The sequence below is a fragment of the Seriola lalandi genome, unplaced genomic scaffold (assembly GCF_002814215.2).
Source record: "Seriola lalandi dorsalis isolate HSWRI2012SDOR001 ecotype SW California unplaced genomic scaffold, Sedor1 jcf7180002054657, whole genome shotgun sequence".
Lineage (NCBI taxonomy): Eukaryota > Metazoa > Chordata > Actinopteri > Carangiformes > Carangidae > Seriola > Seriola lalandi.
In genome coordinates this window covers 289,105-308,346 of record NW_019525210.1, presented here as the reverse complement: position 1 = coordinate 308,346, position 19,242 = coordinate 289,105, and the positions used below count along the sequence as shown (strand labels likewise).

The window sequence follows — 19,242 nt, the reverse complement described above, 5'->3', positions numbered from 1 at the left end:
GTCGGACAGAGGAGGAAGAGGAGGAGGAAGGAGGAGAGACAAGTCGAGAAATGAGGATGAAGAGATGCGTGGAGAATAGAGCCGAGTTTGTAAGATGAACAAAAGTGTAGAGAAGAAAGGAGAGGAAGATGGGAGGAAGAGGAGGAGAGATAACAAGAGGGGGGAGGAGAGGAGGAAGGGAGAAAGGAGGGAACGTCACACAAGGATGAGGAAGGCAGTGAATAAGTAGAGGAAAAGGAGAGAGAGAGGAGAGGGAGAACAAGATGGAGGAGGAAAGAGGAGAAAAGAGTGGACAAGAGGAGAAAAAAGAAGAAGAGAAAGGGAAGCAGGGAAAGAGGGACAAAAAGGAAAGTTACAGAAAGGAAGCATTCATGGTGTAAATGTAGGACAGTGGACTCTGAGTCGTTAGTTTGAGATGATGCTTTGAATATTTTAGATTTTCTTCCTTAATTTAATTATATGCTTGTTCCTGGTCTTTTCTTATCTAATAGGTATTTTTTTGGTTTTATTATTATAGCTTTTTCATTAATGCCCTTCACACAGAGCAGCTGCAGGTGCTATGAAGCTGCAGGGTAAAGACTAGTGCTGTGGTAAAGACAAGTATCAGCATCATGACGAGTTCCGGTTACAACGACAGGAATATGAATCACCATAGCTTCTTCAAAACCAGCCTGACATAACCTTTATTTATTCATGTGAGATAATTAAACATCTCATTAGGGAGCCATGGGCGTTAATCTGCTCCTGTAGCGGCCTCCGCTTTTCTGGCTTCAGGCGTTTCACAAGAGTTTTTTTGGCCTGGCTGCAGGGATTTGTTCTCATTCAGCGACAAGAGTTCTAGTGAGGTCCAACGCTGACGCAGGGTGATAAGGTACGGCTCATAGTCAGCAATCCAGTTCATGTCAGAGTCGCTGGATCGGGTTGAGCTCAGGGCTCAGTGCAGGCCAGTCAAGGTTTTCCACAGTAAATTGGGAAATCCATTTCCTTACCTCGCTTGGTCTTGTGGAAAGGAAAGGGTGCTTGCTTTCCGGCTCAGCTTTGTCTTCTCCACAGCGGTCCGGTACAACGTCCCCATTACTGCTGAGGAGATACTTGAACCACTTCACTTGGGGCAGTAACTCACCCCCAACCCGGAGGGAGCAGTCTACCATTTTCCGGCTGAGAATCGTGGCCTCAGACTTGGAGGTGCTGACTCTCATTCTGGCCGCTTCACACTTCGAATGCGTCAGACATCTAAAAATATTTTAATTTGATTTAATGGAGCAGCTATAAAAATCATAGCATCTGGTTGTCTATTAAACATTATAATAAACATCACAGGTCTGTGTGTAGCTTCAGTTGGAGCCGGATCAAGCTAATGCAGGATATATAGGATATGAAAATGTCAAACACAACAGTTGTAATTGTTAACATGATATGTAGCTTGTCACAAAGCAATGGGGGAAAAAAACCTGTAAAACAGTCTCAGTTGTTGGATTGTGTAGAGTGTGTGAGGTGGTTGTAAACTGCATAGAGCTTGTAATGTGTGTTGTTGTAGACAGACTGTAGTGAAGTGAACCCCTGTGGAGGCTGCTGCAGTCAGTGTCCGCAGAGTGTGTGTGTGTGTGTGTGTGTGTGTGTGTGTGTGTTGAGTCTTCAGCAGCACACAGATGGCCTCCTTTGGCAGCTCATCATTTAATGATGTCATCTCAGGCGCAGGTGAGTGATGTCATATCTGCAGTGTCCACGCAGCAGCATTTTTAGAATTTTCATCAAGGTCAGATAGAGACACACACTCCTTACCAAAAACACACACTGAGCATTTCTTACATTTAAAGGAGAACCTCAACAATTTTACGCATCAGAGTTTGTTTCCAGATGTTGGGGAGGTCTACATGCGAAAAGTTGTATAAAGTCTTACATGGATCCACGTCCTGATAAATGTCCTGAAGTGATGTCAACTGAGTCAGTGTTGGTTGGGTCTGAAGACAAGTCTGAAAAGTGAAAATTAGACAGTGAAAAGAGGTTATAATATGTCCTCTGAGCAGCTACTTCCTCAGGGCAGCCTTGACGCTACAGTGACTCGGTATCGGAAAGTGATGTGACTGGCCGAAGGGGCAGGGGCTAGCTGGTTAGCATGCTAACTTCAGTAGAAGAACAGCTCTTGGTGAGTAAAGGACTGAAGTTTAATGCTGAACTTCTTCTAGACTTGGTAAGTAAACAATGCTAGTGTTGGTTATGTAGCATTAGCATAACTTACAAATAGCTCCTTTAACATGCCAGAAAGTTCTTCTTACACTTTTCTTCTCAGAGTGTTTTCCAGCTTCCAGCCTGGTTGGTAGATATGACATTATTTACACTCAGAGACATTGTTTGATCAAATATAGCTTTCCAGTGGATGTCCATTATGGCGCCAGCAGAGAGTTCTGGGAGGTTTGTTACAAAACTTGAAGGCATCTCAGAAGAAGTAAAAATATTTAAAATGTTTAACATATCTTTTCATTCAGCTAACTTCTTCCTTTCCAAAATTTGCAGTTGGAGGAGAATAAATCTGACTGTCTGACCTTAATTGAAAAGGTCAAAGGTTGCAGCAGCCTGATGATGATCCAGTGACCTGTAAATGTTTCAATTAGATACAAAGAAAAAAACTAAAATATAGAATCACGATATGTTACTTGTTAAATTTTTATGCGCAGAACCTGATCATAGATTAAATCAAACTCACTGGGATCAATATTTAACAGGATCAGTGCTCCCAAGGGTCATGAAATGTCTGAAAAATTAAAAATGAATACATGGATCAGAGTGAAAATTACGCTTTCACCTATAGTTCAGTTATCATCTATTCACACACTAATGTGGCTAATGTCCTCTACAGGCTTCTGTCACATATGTGGGGGCTGATGGTACATTCACTCTCAATATTGACTGACTGGACATTAATTTATCTGTTGTTCTTAGAGCTGGAAATGGAGACAGTAAATTATTCGGAAAATTACAGACCTGTAAAATACAGTGTTAAAAAAAGAAAACACCAGCTGAAACCAAAACCTAAGAATTAAAAAAATCTGTGCCCTAGAAAGTGATCAGAAATAAAAAAGCAAAGAGGGTAAAACTCTGGCGACCAGTGGAAAAACAAATCTCAAGTGGTGAAAATCCAGTGTTTATCCGCCAAAATGCAATTTAAGCAATTTATTACACAGTTCAATAATGTTAACCACAAAAAGGAACAAAATTGCCTCAAAAATCTGATCAAGTGGGCCAGGAAAAGTAAAAGTTTTACCAGGATCAGAGTTTAATCAGCTGAAGTTACTGTAAAACCAAACTCTCTGTTCCTCTGTTCCAGCTCCAACTTCTTCATCCCACCAGCCGAGTCACAACCGTCTCATTTGTCTCTGAGGTTCCTCTAGCGCCGAGGTCAAATGTTCAGAAATACAGGCCACGACACGTCCCTGCTTATAACTGTAATCACTATTTTTATTTACTACTGTTGCTACGAACCTGACTGCTGACAGCACTTTTATTTAAACACTCTCTCTGCCCCATTTAATGATTTGATTTATGTGTTTTTGTCCCGTGGATGATTAGACACACATGACGTCTGATGCAGATTTCCAGCAGCTCTGACAAAGTTTCCTTAAAGGAAATGTTTCAGTGATAAAAAAAAAACATAGATATTTTCTGCTCTGAGAGTGACCTACACAGGGTTTTTTTCTTTTAAATAATAGAAACTCCATTTAGTAATGATGTTAAACAATTACAAATCTATTGTATAGATCTATTGTATATTTCATGTTAAAAAGAAACATGAAAAATAATCTTTGTCTCTGTCCATATACACACCCTCAGTGCCAAAAAGGAAATAGAAGAGGTCAAATTAGAGAAAATTAAAACTTTGCAGGTTGATCAGAAATTATTTTGCTGAAAATACTAAATGTTTGGATTTTTCCCATTAGTATTTGTAATCTTATCGGGGTCTAACACTATGTGAATATTTTGAAAAGAGCAGATGAAAGTCAAAAAAGAGTCTTGGAACTGTGGTCTGTTCTGGCCGAAACCACTACCCAAAGAATCCCAGATTGAGGGCTCTAGTGAGCACCACTTATGTCCCGTCCAAGTACGAGTCTAGTCAGGTATGAGTCCAAAACGCAGTCGAGTCGAGATTGAGTCCAAATGGGATCAAGTCCAAGTCCAAACCAGGACTGAGTCCAAAAATGGTTAAAAACAAGTCAAGGCCAAGATGAAATTAGTTGGAATCAGTAAAAAACTGCACATTGCCTGTTTATTATTTCTACTTTTGTGTTAATGTTGTTCATGAGTTGATTTTGATTTTTTGATTCATTGATTAGCGCACACAAAACATTCCAAATGCACTGTATATAGTTTTATTTATGAAGTGGATTTGCAGGTGAGGTAAGAAACTCGTCTAGGGCTTATGTCCTGTCCAAATTCGAAATAAGTGTCAGATGCTTCTGCACATTCCTTTGAATTTAGAGAAGTTTGAAATACAAAGGAAACAGTACTGCTAAGATAATAATAATAATAATGATAATAACAATAAAATGTATTTATATAGCACTTATAAAAATCATGGAATACAAAGTACTTCACAAGGATAAAATAACAAAACACATGCAAATTACTCAAAATAAAAATAAAATCACAGTAAAAATAGAAACAGACATGAACAATGTAAAGATATGTGAAATATTTAAGAGATTATTCAAAAGTTTTGTGACAGTGATTCAAAAGAAGATACTGACATTGTGAGTCTGAGGCAGGTTTGTTCCAGACGGCAGCAAGGACAGCAAGGCTCCGCCCCCTTTAGTCTCACATCTTGACATATAAACCACCAACAAGTTCCTGTTCTCAGACCAAGTGTAGGCTGTTATGTTGCAAAGACCTGGTGTTTAGTTTCATGGTGGGAAACTGGAAGCTGTGACCAGTAATGCTGCAGTGGTAACGCTGGTCCACACCGGGCTTGAGACCAAAACCAGAGCCGAGTACTCCAGCCGAGACTCTGGGATAATGTTGGAAGTGTCTTCAGAGACTCAAACAAGGCCTGAGAGTCTTTTGAAAAACATTGACAGAAAACTGGTCACAGGGATAAAACCTTCAGTGACTCAGTGACGGATCACGTGATCGTGGATTTCTGTTGAAACCTGATCATGAGTCAGTTTTATTGACGAGGCTCCAGGTGTTCGTTGTCACATGTGCTGTTTAATGTGAGAGCAGAGCTGAAGTGGACTGCCAGCAGCGGCAGCACTGTGTGGTCTTAAAGGGGCCTCATTATGGTATGGCATCACCACGGCAACAGCAGCAGATGCCTGGTTTGACGTCATGCAAAATGAAACACACACATACACGTTATCATTCATATAAGAATGAGTGCAGATGTGTGGATCTATAGTTAATGAACATTGTATATTTATCAGCATAAACCAAACAGCTTATGACGACATCTGGTCCTGGGCAAAAATAATCCACCAGTTTAACACCATTATTTATGTCTAGTGAAAACCACGTATCACATTGTGATCAGTGCTTAAACTGGGACCTTACACAGCTGGTACAGAGCAGCTTAGATTTCTATTAAGCTGAGTACCTTCACTTTTTACTGCTGCTGCACTTGAATGTAGGTGCAGATCTTTGTTGTAGAAGAGGGAAAACTGCGAGCAAGAGGTTTGACTTCTGCACCAAATAATGCATATAAGGTGATATAGATATTAAAGATTAGTATTAATGCTGTAATTTGTGTTAACAGTTAAAGGTCCCATAGTGTGTAATGTGACATTTCCATGTGTTGTTTGATTATAAAGCAAGTCTAGCTTCTATATTAATACTGTGAAAGTATCAAAGCGCTCAGTCCACAGAGAAATGCACACAGTCTTTTGATTTCGACATGCAGGTTTTGTCTTTAAATTCTGCAATTAAATATGTAAAAAGTAAGACAGAATAAAAACAAGAAAGAAGCAAAAATGAAATATATGTTGAAAGCACAAAAAAAAACTCTACTTTTATTGTGAGAAACTCAGTAATTCACCACTACATCAGAGCAGACAAAGTGGGATAATCTTATATTTCCTATAATCTTGCAGCTGTGTGTCTGTACTGTACCTACACAGGAATATACCTGCTGTCTGTGGGAGTCAGCCTGAGGGTCTGTTTGAATTATTAACCAGGGCTACCCAGCAGGTGAGACTGTGTGTGTTTTCTTTTCATCTCCTGCACAAACTGCTCCTAATTAGTTATGAGGCCCCACCCATCTGAGGGAGCATCAGAGGGAATAATTAAGCACTCACTCTGCAGGTCTGGACTCGGGCTGTAGGCAAGTCTCTGAGGAGAAAGACAAAGGAGGGACGGATTTGGCCCACGGTTGTACCACAAGCTTTGTCATGTTTTAGAGTTTGATTTTGTGTTTTAAAGAAAGACCCAGATGTTGGCTTATTCTACATTTTCACATTCACCTCAGGATGGAGGGAGGGGACGGAGGGAATGAGAGGAAAGGAAGTAAAAGAGGAGAAGAAATAGAAAAGAGAAACTCCGTGAAAAAAGACAGAACCCAGTTGTAGGAGACTGGTAGCGTCTGTCCCTCCAGACTGCGGTGTTTGTGGTGATGGAGGGGACCAGCAGGAGGTCAGAGCCATTTGTAAAGGTTGAACAGCTGTTAAATAATTCACCGCTACACCGTCATGCTGCAGAGGTGAACTGTGCGTACCTGCTCTGCTCTGTCGGCCAGCTTCACATTTAATCCACCTGAACTGAATTTGTAGTTTCATCCCTTTTCCTTTACATGTTAACATCTTGTGACTGACAATCATTTTATGTTATATTGACAATGAATCAACTGACTGCAGAACATTTCATGTGAACAGAGCCACAGAGACAAATCCACAGAGAATCATCACCGACCTTTTTTAGCCTCGTTTAACGCCTAGTTTTGGTTTTGTGGTGCACAGAGGACAGACACGGTTAAAGACCAGGCGGTGAATACAGTGGATCATGGAGCAGATATTTCCCTCAGGAGTAGGTAGAGACCAAAAACAGAGCTAAAAAGGGAGGATAATTATGAATTATGAATGCTAATGGGTCAGAATTGTGTTTTTTCTGCTTTTTTTGTAGTTCTGCTGGAAATTAACACAACTTTAAAATGCAAAGATTTTGTCAGCCTGCTCTCTAGTCAAGTTAATGAATGTGTGATAGAATAAATGATGAGAACATGGACACAAAAAGGCACTCTGAATAATCTGAATAGCTAAGGTGCAACATTCAGACATTAGGGTCTTTTAAGCAGTGATAGTTGAAGCGACACTTCCTAATGTTGCAGCCCGACTGTCTACTACGGCAAAACAGTCTTTCTCCTATAGTAGACAATTGGGTCATAAGAGAATCTCTAGCTGTGTCTCAGTTCAGGGGCTGTATCCTCCGTGGGCTGCATTTGAAGACCGATTGCGTCACAGCAGCTCCACTAGACTGCTGCATTTCCAAGGCTTCTTCAAACACGACCGAGAAATGTGTCCTTCTTTTCCTGGGAAATGAAGGGGGGGATCGGTATGGAAGGTGGATCCTTCGTTGCCCAGCCTATCCACAAGATTCATTGCGTGCTGGTAATGAAAGCAAACAACACAGAGAGAGAGAGAGCCTGAGGATTACACTTTTAAATGTAAAGTATTGGGTTTCAGTTCAGTTCAACAGTTAATGGCACAACTGTTAAAACCAAGGACCTTAATACTTCAAGATTTTATGGTAAGGGTAAAGGCAGGCACAAAATCCTCTGTAGACCGGACCGTCTCATTTCGGTTCGGCCTTCGCGGTCCAGCACGGCTGCGAAGGGCCACACTTTCTTAGAACGTGTCCGAAGGATGCGGCCCACAGCCTATGTCATCACGTTGTAGCCGTCCCTTCAACCGTCACTGCTTAAAGTCCTCATGTTTCGGCTGGTAATCAGTTTAAAGCAAAAACAGTGCAGTTTTTAAACCTGACTTTGCAAAGTTAAAACTAGTATTTCTAATTGAAAAGTTTTTATTTATCAAAGCAAACCAGTCAAAACAGGACTAATCTAACCAGTTCTCTCTCTAGTTCTCATAACTTAATTAAAGATGTGACACACTCTTCTCCCACATGTTTAACAGTAAACTGTTCATTGTGTTGATGTTCACTGTAGAGGCTTTTAGAGTTTTGGCAACAAAAACCTGGCACATGTAACCAACTAAAACCCCCTCTACCCACCGGCTAGTTGATGTAGATCACAGTCTCCCAGACAGGAGGTCTTCTACTGGAGGTCTGTGGGAGGGAAGTGATGCACCAACGGTTAATTCGCATTTGGTTTACATGCTGCCAGAGAAATAGAGGTGTGTGTGTGTGTGTGTGTGTGTGTGTGTGTGTGGTATCCATCTCCGGGGAGCAATGGGAGGATCAAAGTGTGTCTGGTTTAACAGACAACAACCAATCACTGAAGAAAGAGTTCTGCCCCAACAGGCTTTTGGTAGTTAAAACACACACACACACACACACACACACACACACACACACACACACACACACACACACACACACACACCTGGGTACCCTGGCAAAATCACCACTGTCAACATAGAAACATAGACCTCCCACACATTTCATTAAGGCCACAACACACAGTCAGCTTCCATACTGTGGTTTACACCTATCAGCTGAAGTTACATATTACCAATGCATATTTTTATTTAACTTATACATTTACATATAAATCTTTTGAAAGAGTCAGTAAAGTTTTGCTGTCTGCACACTTAAACCTCACGTTTTTTGCAGAAACAAGATCACAATATTCCAGTATTCCCTCTCCTTCTTGTAGCTCTGTTTTTGGTCTCCACCAGCTCCTGAGGGAAACGTGTGGCTCTTTAGCTGCTAAATGCTCCACTGTGTTGATCAGCTGCTCTCCGACTGTGTCTGTCTGCTGTTCGGCGGTGGACAGTTCCTTTTCACAGCTGTTTCTCTGAACACAGAGGCTGTAAACAACATTATGAGAGCGTGGGGAGAGAACCGGAGAAACTCTGTAAAGCCGAGGGGAGCTGCAGGTTCAGCTGATAATTCTCAGTAGGTTGGTCCCCACCAGTGACTCCTCTCATGTTGTCATGTGATGTGTTGTCATTATAAAAAATATTGATTATAGCTGCTTTAAAGACAACTTTGTCCTTTCTCTGTGAAACCCTTTGTAACAAATTTTTTTTATTTAAATGTGTTGTAGTTTACTATAAATAATATTAATCAATTTAGTTCATCCTGTTCTCACAGTGAGACAGTGTCTTAGAGGAGAAGTTGTTATTGTTTTATTCAGGTTTGTGTCGAGCTGCAGTTTCACCTCCTTAAGATCAGTTTGGAAGTTTGAGACTGTCACACTGTTGTTTCTCCAGGAAGTCTTTAATACAATGTAGTAATCAGCTGTGTGTGTGTGTGTGTGTGTGTGTGTCGCAGCAGTTGTGTCAAACTGCCTCAGGGTCTCTTGAATAGATTACAGCTCATTAAACAGCAGATGACCAACACAAGCTGGACTGCTTCACCCTGTCTGTGTGTGTGCGTGCGTGTATGTGTTGCTGTGTGTAGATAAGCCAGAGCTACAAAGAGACACTTCACCTACTCTCACCCACACACTGTCATTATCTCTGTCTGTTCAGTTTTAGTAAACTGCTGTTTACTGTCAACACGTTGTCTTGGCTTCACTGCAGCTGCTGATAAATTCAGTAAAACCTTTCACACAATGACACTTTTTGTTTTGCATGAATTACTGTGAGATGATTTAATGATGGATTAGTAAGAACAATTCAAACATGGCGGCCAGTTCTTTGCCCTTAATAATTGATAATGAATTATTTTTTATCAACTTTGAGCTGCATCACTTTTCACTGTGAATATTTCCTGGGTCAGAGTTTGATATTTTTAATAATCAACCAGCCGGTTGCGTCAGTGCTGTGAACCAGGAGACGTCATTCATCTTGAGGTTGGCTGTTCCTGTCGATAACTTTACCGTTTATCACCATTAGCGGCACAATGGAACAGTGTTGTTATGGATCCCCGGTTTTGTTTGTATTGTGCACGTGTGACATAATATACACTCTTATCATGTATCTTGTTTTTCACACTATGGTACTGGTTGACAGTTAGCTGCGGTAAGGCTGTGTAGAAGATTGCTGGCAAGTAAACAATGTTGAATTTACAATATTGAAAGAATCATCTTACCATCTGCTATATGAGGCCAGTCGGTCCCTGATCAGGGTGTGTGTTTTTCAAACAGCAACCTGAGCAGCATCAGCGTCTTTACAGGCCAGGTCGAAATCTGAAGTGACACAAGCTTTTAGCTCTCTGACACACACACACACACACACACACACACACACACACACACACACACACACACACACACACAGGGCAGTGGGTGTTCACAGTCAGCCTGCCAACGCTTTCAGAATACAGATTAGTGGTGAAATAAGAGCTGTGGTTTCGCTCGGGGGGCTGGCAGCAGCTCGGGTCAAACAAATCAAACGCTCGCTTTACTTTGTTTTAGTCTCAGTTCAAAGAGTGCGTGTGTGTGCATGTGTGTGCGTGTGTTGGCTGAACTTGGACGATTCCGTTGGATTTGTTTTAAAATGTTTGGATTAAAGAGCATCTGATATCAACAGGATCTCGTTTCTGCATTCCTGTTTCTCTGTAGGTCGAAGCATGTTTCCACCAATCTCACGTGTGTGTGTGTCTGTGTGTCTGTGTGTGTGTGTGTGTGAGAGAGGGAGTAACCGAACAGTGTGTGAAAGGCCTGGTGGCTGGGAGGTTGGTTCGTCTCCGTGTCCTCTGAGCTGATGTGTTTTCTCAGCTGCCACAGGAGGAGGAACGACTGAACTCTTCAATCTGAATCTTCCCCCCGAGCTCCTCAGAGGACGATAAAAGCTTCAAGGAATCATGGGAGAGATAGAAGACAAGTGATGCCGCCGTTTATTTGCGCAGCGAGTATCAAGGACAGTTTACAAAACATGAAGGGAGGAACACAAATAAACACAACATACCTTTTTTTTTTTTTTTTTTTGGCACTTCACTTCATCTTTGGGTTTTAGATTGAATTTGAATTTTTACATGTTTCTTTCCTGGCTGTAAAAATGGCAATTTTTTTATAACCTTTTATTCTGAAATCTAAAAACACAAGTTTGCAAGACGGGCTTTGTTCTGAAAACGTACCTTATTATTATGTCAAAATAAGAGTGGTCTATTAGAGAGCAGACACAGTAGAGTAATTTAACAGCTTTTAGTATGAAATAATGAACTTGGACACTAAAACAACCTAAAATATCTAATATGTAAATGTATGTGTGTAATATGTGACCACAGAATTAAGTTTAGAGTTAAATTCAAGGTTCAGGTTCAGGTTGACCTGAACCTTTAACTAAGTTTTTGTCTCCCCTGAGTAACTGCAGCAGCTCAGTGAGTCGAGGCTGGAGCAGCTGCCTCGCTGCTGATGATTGACAGTTATCACTGCCCATGACAACCCTGTCCCTCCCCCAGGACACCAGCTACAGCGGTAACGGGTCAACAGTTATGTGGGTGAAATCTGAAATAAAGAGTGTTAGCAGTTTTAAGGCAAAGTGATCCACCACAACTCGTTCATACTGAGCCTCTTACATCAGTTAATTAACAAAAACCCGCAGTGATGACTTTTAAAACAAGTAATCGTGTTGGTGTTCGCTGAGGGTCGTCCGTCATACCAGAGGTCTGAAAATCCCACCAGCAGCAAACTGATACATCCAGGACGTAATCGGAGAGGGGAGGTATTCCCAGGAATATCTACTTATTTAAAGAATCCACACACACACACACACACACACACACACTCATGCAGAAGGCATCCTAAGACTGCAGCCTCCCCTGCCTGGCATCCTTGGACTGCTCCCCTCCCTGCCTCGGTGTGTGGTATTCCGGGACCGTACGACCCCGTCGCCCTGCAGGAGCTGCGAGGAATTCTGTTTACTCCTCTAACGGGACTCGCCAAAAAACTCCCGCCTCTCTTGTACTGTAACCTAGTTAAATTTGAATACCAGCAAGTTTTTAAATGGTTTTGGACTGACGGCTCAGTGTGTGACACTGTCAACGAGGCACTGATATCGTTGACCCCTTTGGCTTTTGCATTAGTTTTTTATTCAGAATCATCTAGAAATTAAACTTTATTTAATTGTCGTCATTGGCTAATATTGTCTTTTAGAGTCGATGCCGTAGAGAGGCCTTGGTGTCAGAAGTGAGAAGAGGTTTTTCACTTTCAATTTCCAACATCTCACCGCGCACTGAAATTCTGAGTATATGTCAAGTAAATCCTTAAATGTCTTTGGCCTGAGAGGTGTAATCCAGGGCAGAAAAGGCTCTGAAATGATACTGCTGTGAGAGCAGGGTAACAACTGAAGCAGGCTCAGAGTGATCAGCGTTTCCTAACTGTTTATTTAGCTTATCGCATGCTCCTCGGATCATCCTAAAACCCGAGTTTGGAGGTCGTTCTTCTGTCTTTGTTGTGTTCACCTGCTTTGAAGTTGGAATGTGGAAACAACATGGACGCTTCAAAGAAGATGTGCCTTAAAACAACACGTTGATGCTATTTCCAGTATTTGTGTTCCTTATTAACAGGGTTACTGCTCATAATTAACTTTTCTAACTAATTTAGCAAAAAATGTATATGCACTTTGTGAATTTGCAGCATTAATCAAAAGTGTTTTCACATCCAACCAAACATTTACTGTTTTGCACTAAAATCTTATCAGACTTTCCGACTTCAAAGGTGAATTTTCCCATTTACATGAATGTGGTGATGTGTAAACTAATGAGATAGCAGAGAGGGAAAGATCATGTGATTGGACCAGAGGTGCAAAGTGGAGTTCTTATTCACACCCACTTGTACAGCTGGAAGTCCATAGTTGTATGAAATCATTATGTGATTTTTTTTTTTTGCTGCAGCTTGTGTTGATCTTCATATTTTTGAGGTACAAGATCTGATGAGCAAAGCATACTTGACTGTTATTTTCTTGTTTTCCAAATTTGATTTTTGAACAAACATTTTGCGCTTTCATTTAAAGCTGCATCATGGAGTTCCTCAGTCTGCCAGAGGCCGGCCACTTCTCTGTTCCCGCAGCTTTAAGTTGCTGAATCTGGCTGTTAAATGGTTGCACGGACACTGTGGAGTAGTTAATGTGAAATATAAGTTGATGTATTTGTGCAGCAGTTTCTTACATGTACTCGTCTCTCCTGTCGCCCCTGCAGCTGAGCTCAATGTGACCTTTCCGACACGCTGCTAATTAGCCGTACGTTGGTATTTCGTGCCATGGCATTAAAGAGATTGACAGCGGCGGCGCAGCGACACTTCTGCTGCTTGTTGACTCGAGAGACGTATTGAAGTGGTAAAGTGACCTTGGCTATATGGAGAGAGAGAGAGAGATGCTGACTGATGCAACCACCAGGCAACACTACGCGGCTGTTTGAACACTGACCATCACCTTATTTTTTATTTTTTTGCTCTGTCTGCCCTACAGCCAATCAGAGAGCAGCAGACTGTGACAGCAAAAGTTTTAGTGGAACTTATATATTACATATTACATGCATCCTTCTTCTTTGTGGGTTTTTTGCAATTTGTGATCCAACCTGACTCCAGCTCTGACGTCTGAGTTCCTTCTGATGTTGTTGGTGAACATGATGCTGGGAGGGCACGTTATCACACACTGACCATATATTCATAGAAATAAATATATATTTGCACACAACAACATCAACTACGGTACAGTCTGACCAGGACGTCTGTCTTTAAAGGAGCTATATGTAAGTTTTCCTATTGCTACACAGACAACGTTAGCATTAACAGCTGTTTACTTACCAGTCTCGAAGAAAAGTTCAGCATCAAACTTTATTCCTTTACTCACCAAGAGCGGTCTCCAGAGCCAGTGTTAACTCGTGTTTTGCTTCTATTCCAATCACTTCTTTTCTTCTACTGAAGTTAGCATGCTAACCAGCTAGCCCCGGCCAGAATTAGCTGGTGAGTCACTGTAGCTTCTAGTCTGCCCTGAAGAAGTAGAGCTGGTCAGATGATGTATTATAACTTCTTGCATTATAAATGCAACGTTGGCTGAAGTAAACAGATGTTAATGCTAACATTAGCTATGTAGCAATAGAAAAACTTATGAATAGCTCCTTTAAACTGTGCTGGATTTTAACATCATATAGTTTTGTTGTAATTCTAGCATTCAGTTTCATTTTGGTTTCGGTTTCTCTTCCAAATAATAGATGGTGCTCGTATTTCCTTACTGGACCAGTTTCCAGTGATAAACTGGACTTTTTATTTAGAGCATCAGCAGGAATATGCAAAGACATGTGACCCAGTTGTGACTGCACTGTTTGATTGACAGGTTATCTGAAGGACTTGAAGACAAAATAAAAATGTACAGATCTGTATGTTTCATTTCATCTTCTCTGCCATCCTCCTGCTCTCTTGCCCTCTTCTTCTTCTACTCTGACATTTCATCCCTCCTTCTGCCCTCTGTGCTTCCTTCATCTACCTCTTCCTCGCCTCTCTTCGCCCCCCTCATGCACCAGTTCTCAAAAATAGCTCTCTACTCGTAACCTCCCTGTAGCAACAAGACAGGACAGTGATTTACTGCCTGTCCTGCTGGGTGCTGTGTGTGTGTGTGTGTGTGTGTGTCTCTTCAGCTGCTCCGGTTCCTCAGCCCAGTTCCACCAGTGTTTCGTGTAGAGCAGCTCCTCCTGTGGGAATGTGACGGCTGAGTTCACATCCCAGTCGGATGGAGGGAGACGGGTTTAAATTCCAGTCTTAGATTCCAGGTCACCTACTGTTCATTGTAGAGCTCAAGCCCACGCTGGCGCACGACCCCGTCCTCCGGTTACAGCGTCCAGAGCTGTGAGATCAACTCGACGGTGACGTTATCGTCTTGATACGCGATGTGGCACTGATGCAGTTTTTTAAAGAATTACATGCTGAGGATGGAAGAAAATAGAAAAACTGCTCAGTCTGACTCATCTGATTCTCAAGGTCATTCAAGGTAGTGGCGTCGTTTGTCTGTTCAGACTGAGCTGAAAGGGAATTTGGACATAAGTCAATGGAAACATGTCAGGAGTCACAGCTTTCGCTCTGAGCTAAATGTGAGGCAGAGACATGTTTGTGTGAGTTGAGTATATTTCAACTCGCTTCATGAGAATAAAGAGACGAGGGAACAGCGGCGAGGGTCTGGAGAAAAATAGGGACCTGGTGATATGACTTCAAATGATTATTTCAAACTTTTACCTTCAATGAACGTATACTTACTGTTTTTTTTTTAAACACTGCTCTAAAAGTGATGGTCGGGGTTATTAGACGTGGGGTTGTGTTCGGTACTTATCTATAGTCAGTGTGTTACCTGCAGTAGATTCAGATCAGCACCCAGCAGGAGCACCGGTACAGAAGCTGAGTGATGTGCTGCTGATGACGGGGAGTGTTTTAGCCACTTAAAAAATGCCCACAGAAAAAGCTAATATTGTGTAATGTTTTTCTGCAGTGTTTTCATTCGTCTCCTTTTTTTCTTCGGTGTCGTCTTCATTGAAACCAAAATGAGCCCAAACGATGAACACGGTTTCTTTTTAGCTAGAAGCTGCTCAGGTTGTGGCTCAGTGTTTGTGATGGTGTCCTCCACATCGCCAGCTTCACTTTGAGTGAACATGGACTAACGTTAGTTGGACGGAGACACGTGACTGAATACCAGGTAGTACAATTTTAAAGGGACAGCTCATGAACACAGCATTGGGGAAAGTATTAACTGAATTAACTGACACGAGTGAGATTGAGTCGACGAGAGTTTCTGAATGTCAGTTTTGATACTAACGCAGAAAGAAACTACTGCAGTAGGTCTGTTGGCTATTTGTTGTGAATAAACACACTTTCCTGTATAAAATGAGGCAAAATCTTCAGTCTAACTCCTTTAGACCTTCATGGTTTGAGGTGGAATAAAGACAGTCAGTAAGATACCTGTTTTATCTGGATATTATATGGCAAACTTTCTGTACTTCCTCTCTCTAATTGGCAGCTTAGGTCTATATATTTTTTATATTTTTATGCGTTTTTATGCTATAAACACATAACACTATGAAGGGTGAGATTAATAATGTAAAAGTCAAATCTTTGTCTTTTTTCAACTTTAAATGTTGTCGTATCAGATCTATGATGTCACACATTTGGTCTCAGTGGTCAAAAGTCTAGTTTCACATGAGCCCAATATCAATACAGCTCTAATTATTACCTCCTTTTCACAGCGTTTTGGTCTCTGACTAATCGCTTGTTTCGCGCCGTGAGGACTCAGGACTTCCTCTGAGGCTCTGAACCGGTCCTGGCCGGTCTCACATGCAGATGAGCTCCTGTGGAGCCTCGAGGCCGTTCAGCCGAGATCAGAGTGAACCGGCTGCAGCTCAGACAGAGACGCTGCTCTGTCCCAGTGAATTGGGTCAACTGGGTCTCGATGCCGATGTCATTACACACACGCACACACACACACACACACACACACACACACACACACACACGCACACGCACACGTACCCAGCGTGAGAAGTCCACTGTTGGGTCAATCAGCTGAATTGACCAGGAACTAATTGACTGACTGTGACCCTGCAGGAACAGCACTTTTCCGCTTGAACCAGGAAGCTCGATCAAATTGTGTCACCAAAAAAAAAGAAAGGTTATTTTTATTGTATATAACTGTATAATTTAAATATTTAACTTTATTTAAACAGTAAAACTTCAACCTGAGCTCTGGTGGAGTTTTGAGAGAGATGACCCTGTGTGCAGGTTCATGTATCTGTTGAAGACTTGTCTTGGCTCAGCGAGGATCAGGTTACTTTTACACTTTACTCAGCAGTTTCTGTTGCGTTTCTTCCCTTTGTTCCACTCTCAGTTTAAAGCTCAAGTTTCCAAACCCAGGGTTTCTGTGTATGAGTCCTAACACTGGTCATTTTTTAATATTTTTAAATAGAACTTCTGTGAAACTCATTAGGAAATCCATCCAGGCTCTTGAAAATCTAATTCAAACGTAGTGTCACATTTGAAAGCACCTTAAAAGATTCTAATTTAGCCCCGATTTTAACTGTGGCTCTTTTGGCCTAAATGTGAATTTTAACAGCTAATATTATTTGCACTGACTCCAAAAAATAAAAGTAATGGTGCCGCGGAATTATTCACACTCTAACTGCTGGGGTCCAGCAGGACGGGTTCCAGAGAGGCGGAGGAACCTGGACTTACAGCATGTGTGGAAACCTGCCCAGGCTCCTCAAGCGGTAAATGTTTGAATCATGAAGATCTGGGAAAACGATCTGATCTTGGGAGCTGCAGCCCAATGAAAGTGCACATTTTCTCTGCATGCTACCCATCCTGGGTCTTTAGATCATGTCCTGCAGCTTTAAATTTAGTAGAAACCGCGCCAGGGAGCAGCTTCAGAGCACATTTGACTCATGAAAACCTTCGGCACCGAGCTCATTTGGATGTCTGCTTTTCAACTTTGACTCTATTTCTGTATAGAAATCTTTTCCAGTGAGCAGCTTCCTGCCACCGGAAACTTGAACACAGCCATTCAGAATAACATCATCCTTTTTAAAGCTCACCGAAGCGCTGTGCTGCCTCGACGAGACGAGACGACTGTTTAGTCTGCAGCATACTACCAGGGCCCTGCTGGCTGATGGGAGTTTAGCCTGGACTGATACACAAGTACAACACCTCGTTTCTTAAAGGAGCGCAGCGAGAGAGGAGGAGGCGAGGTGAGAAGAGAGGAGGTAACACCTCATCTGAGGGTGAGAAGAGGGGAGGAAGAGGATGTGAGAGAAGCAAAAAGAGGAGAGCGGAGGATGATGTGTGAAAATGGTAGAGAGGGATGGAGGATGGTGTGATGGAGGAAGAGGTGGTGCTTAGATGTCTGACTGAAACAAATAACAGCTTATAGCTTAGGTGCATCACTATAGAGGACTTGGCCATATAGGAGAAGTGTTTATCTCTTCAGTTTCTCTGTAGCACATTTAGACTTTGTGCTCTGTATTGACTATTAATTAAATTCAACATGGGCTCCTTGAATCTGAATCTTTAAATAAGCAATCAAGCAATTCCATGATTTTACATGAAGTAAAAATAGAAATAAAATAAAAATCCACATTGATGCTAATTCATTCATTCATTATCCATACCATGTATCCTTTTAGGGTCACGGGGCTGGAGCCAATCCCAGCTGACATTGGGCGGGGGCGGGTTACACCCTGGGCAGGTTGCCAGTCTATCAAAGGGCTGACGTATAGACACAAACAACCATATTTTACCTTTTTTTTTTTTGTTTTTTAGATATATTATTACCAAAAGGCAAGTATCATAAGTGAACTCATAATTTAGGAACATGTTAGTGCTATACTATCATATATTATAGTACTGGATTATTATTATTGATGCATGAATTTGAAAGTAAGAGTTTACTGTTCATCAAGGTGGAGACAGTTTAACTGTTTCATAAACTGTTGGGCAGTTAATTAATATTACCGTAATATTAACGTGTGACATCCATCCGTTAACTGTACGTGTTCATCCTTGAGGCTCACAGAGAGGCTGGAGCGGGTCCCACCTCACATTTGGTGAGAGGCGGGCTACAACCTGGTCAGGTCGCTGGCCTATCACAGGGCTGCACACAAACCATTCACACGCTCATTCACACCTGTGGGCAATTTAGAGTCGCCAGTTATCCTAACCTGCATACAGGGCAGACATTAGGAAGTCTGGATAGGGGGGATTACAATATTAAAGGTGATCCTGGAATAAAATAAACTAAAACACTAGTCACTCTAGACTTTTTATAAGTTAAGTTTTATAACTCTAACTGATTATTAGATCATTATTATTATTACTATTATTTAATTGTGAAATTAGAGTCATTTTGCACCTTAAGACACGACTCCTTGTTGCTGCGCCTCCAGGAGGCTGAAGAGGAGTAAAGGGAGGGAAATGAATAGGGTGTGACGAAGATGTGTAAGAGAGGAGGAGGAGGAGGAGAGATGAAGAGGAGGAAGAGGAGAGAGAACATGTAGATAGGAGAAGAGGGAAGAGCAGAGGAGAGAAAGAGGTGTCAGTGGTGCAATGCAGTGCTCGCTCCCCACCCCAGACACACACACACACGCACACGTTTGTAAACTGTACTTGTGAGGACCCTTCATAGACATGACGCACATGTTTCTTAATATAAAGATAATGATCTTAAA

At 41.8% G+C, this 19,242-nt stretch overlaps 1 protein-coding gene and 1 long non-coding RNA gene across 3 annotated transcripts in view; one reads left to right on the top strand and one right to left on the bottom strand.

Moving 5' to 3' along the window:
• Positions 1 to 19,242, top strand: part of LOC111665681 (MTSS I-BAR domain containing 1) — a 59,628-nt gene that overhangs the window by 16,214 nt on the left and 24,172 nt on the right. The gene's annotated exons all lie outside the window — the stretch shown is intronic.
• Positions 673 to 10,329, bottom strand: LOC111665696 (uncharacterized). The gene is made up of 5 exons (XR_002761523.2): positions 10,195 to 10,329; positions 8,209 to 8,262; positions 6,892 to 7,583; positions 1,901 to 1,973; positions 673 to 1,233 (listed from the first exon to the last, which is right to left on the bottom strand). It is a non-coding gene; the product is annotated as an uncharacterized LOC111665696 (long non-coding RNA).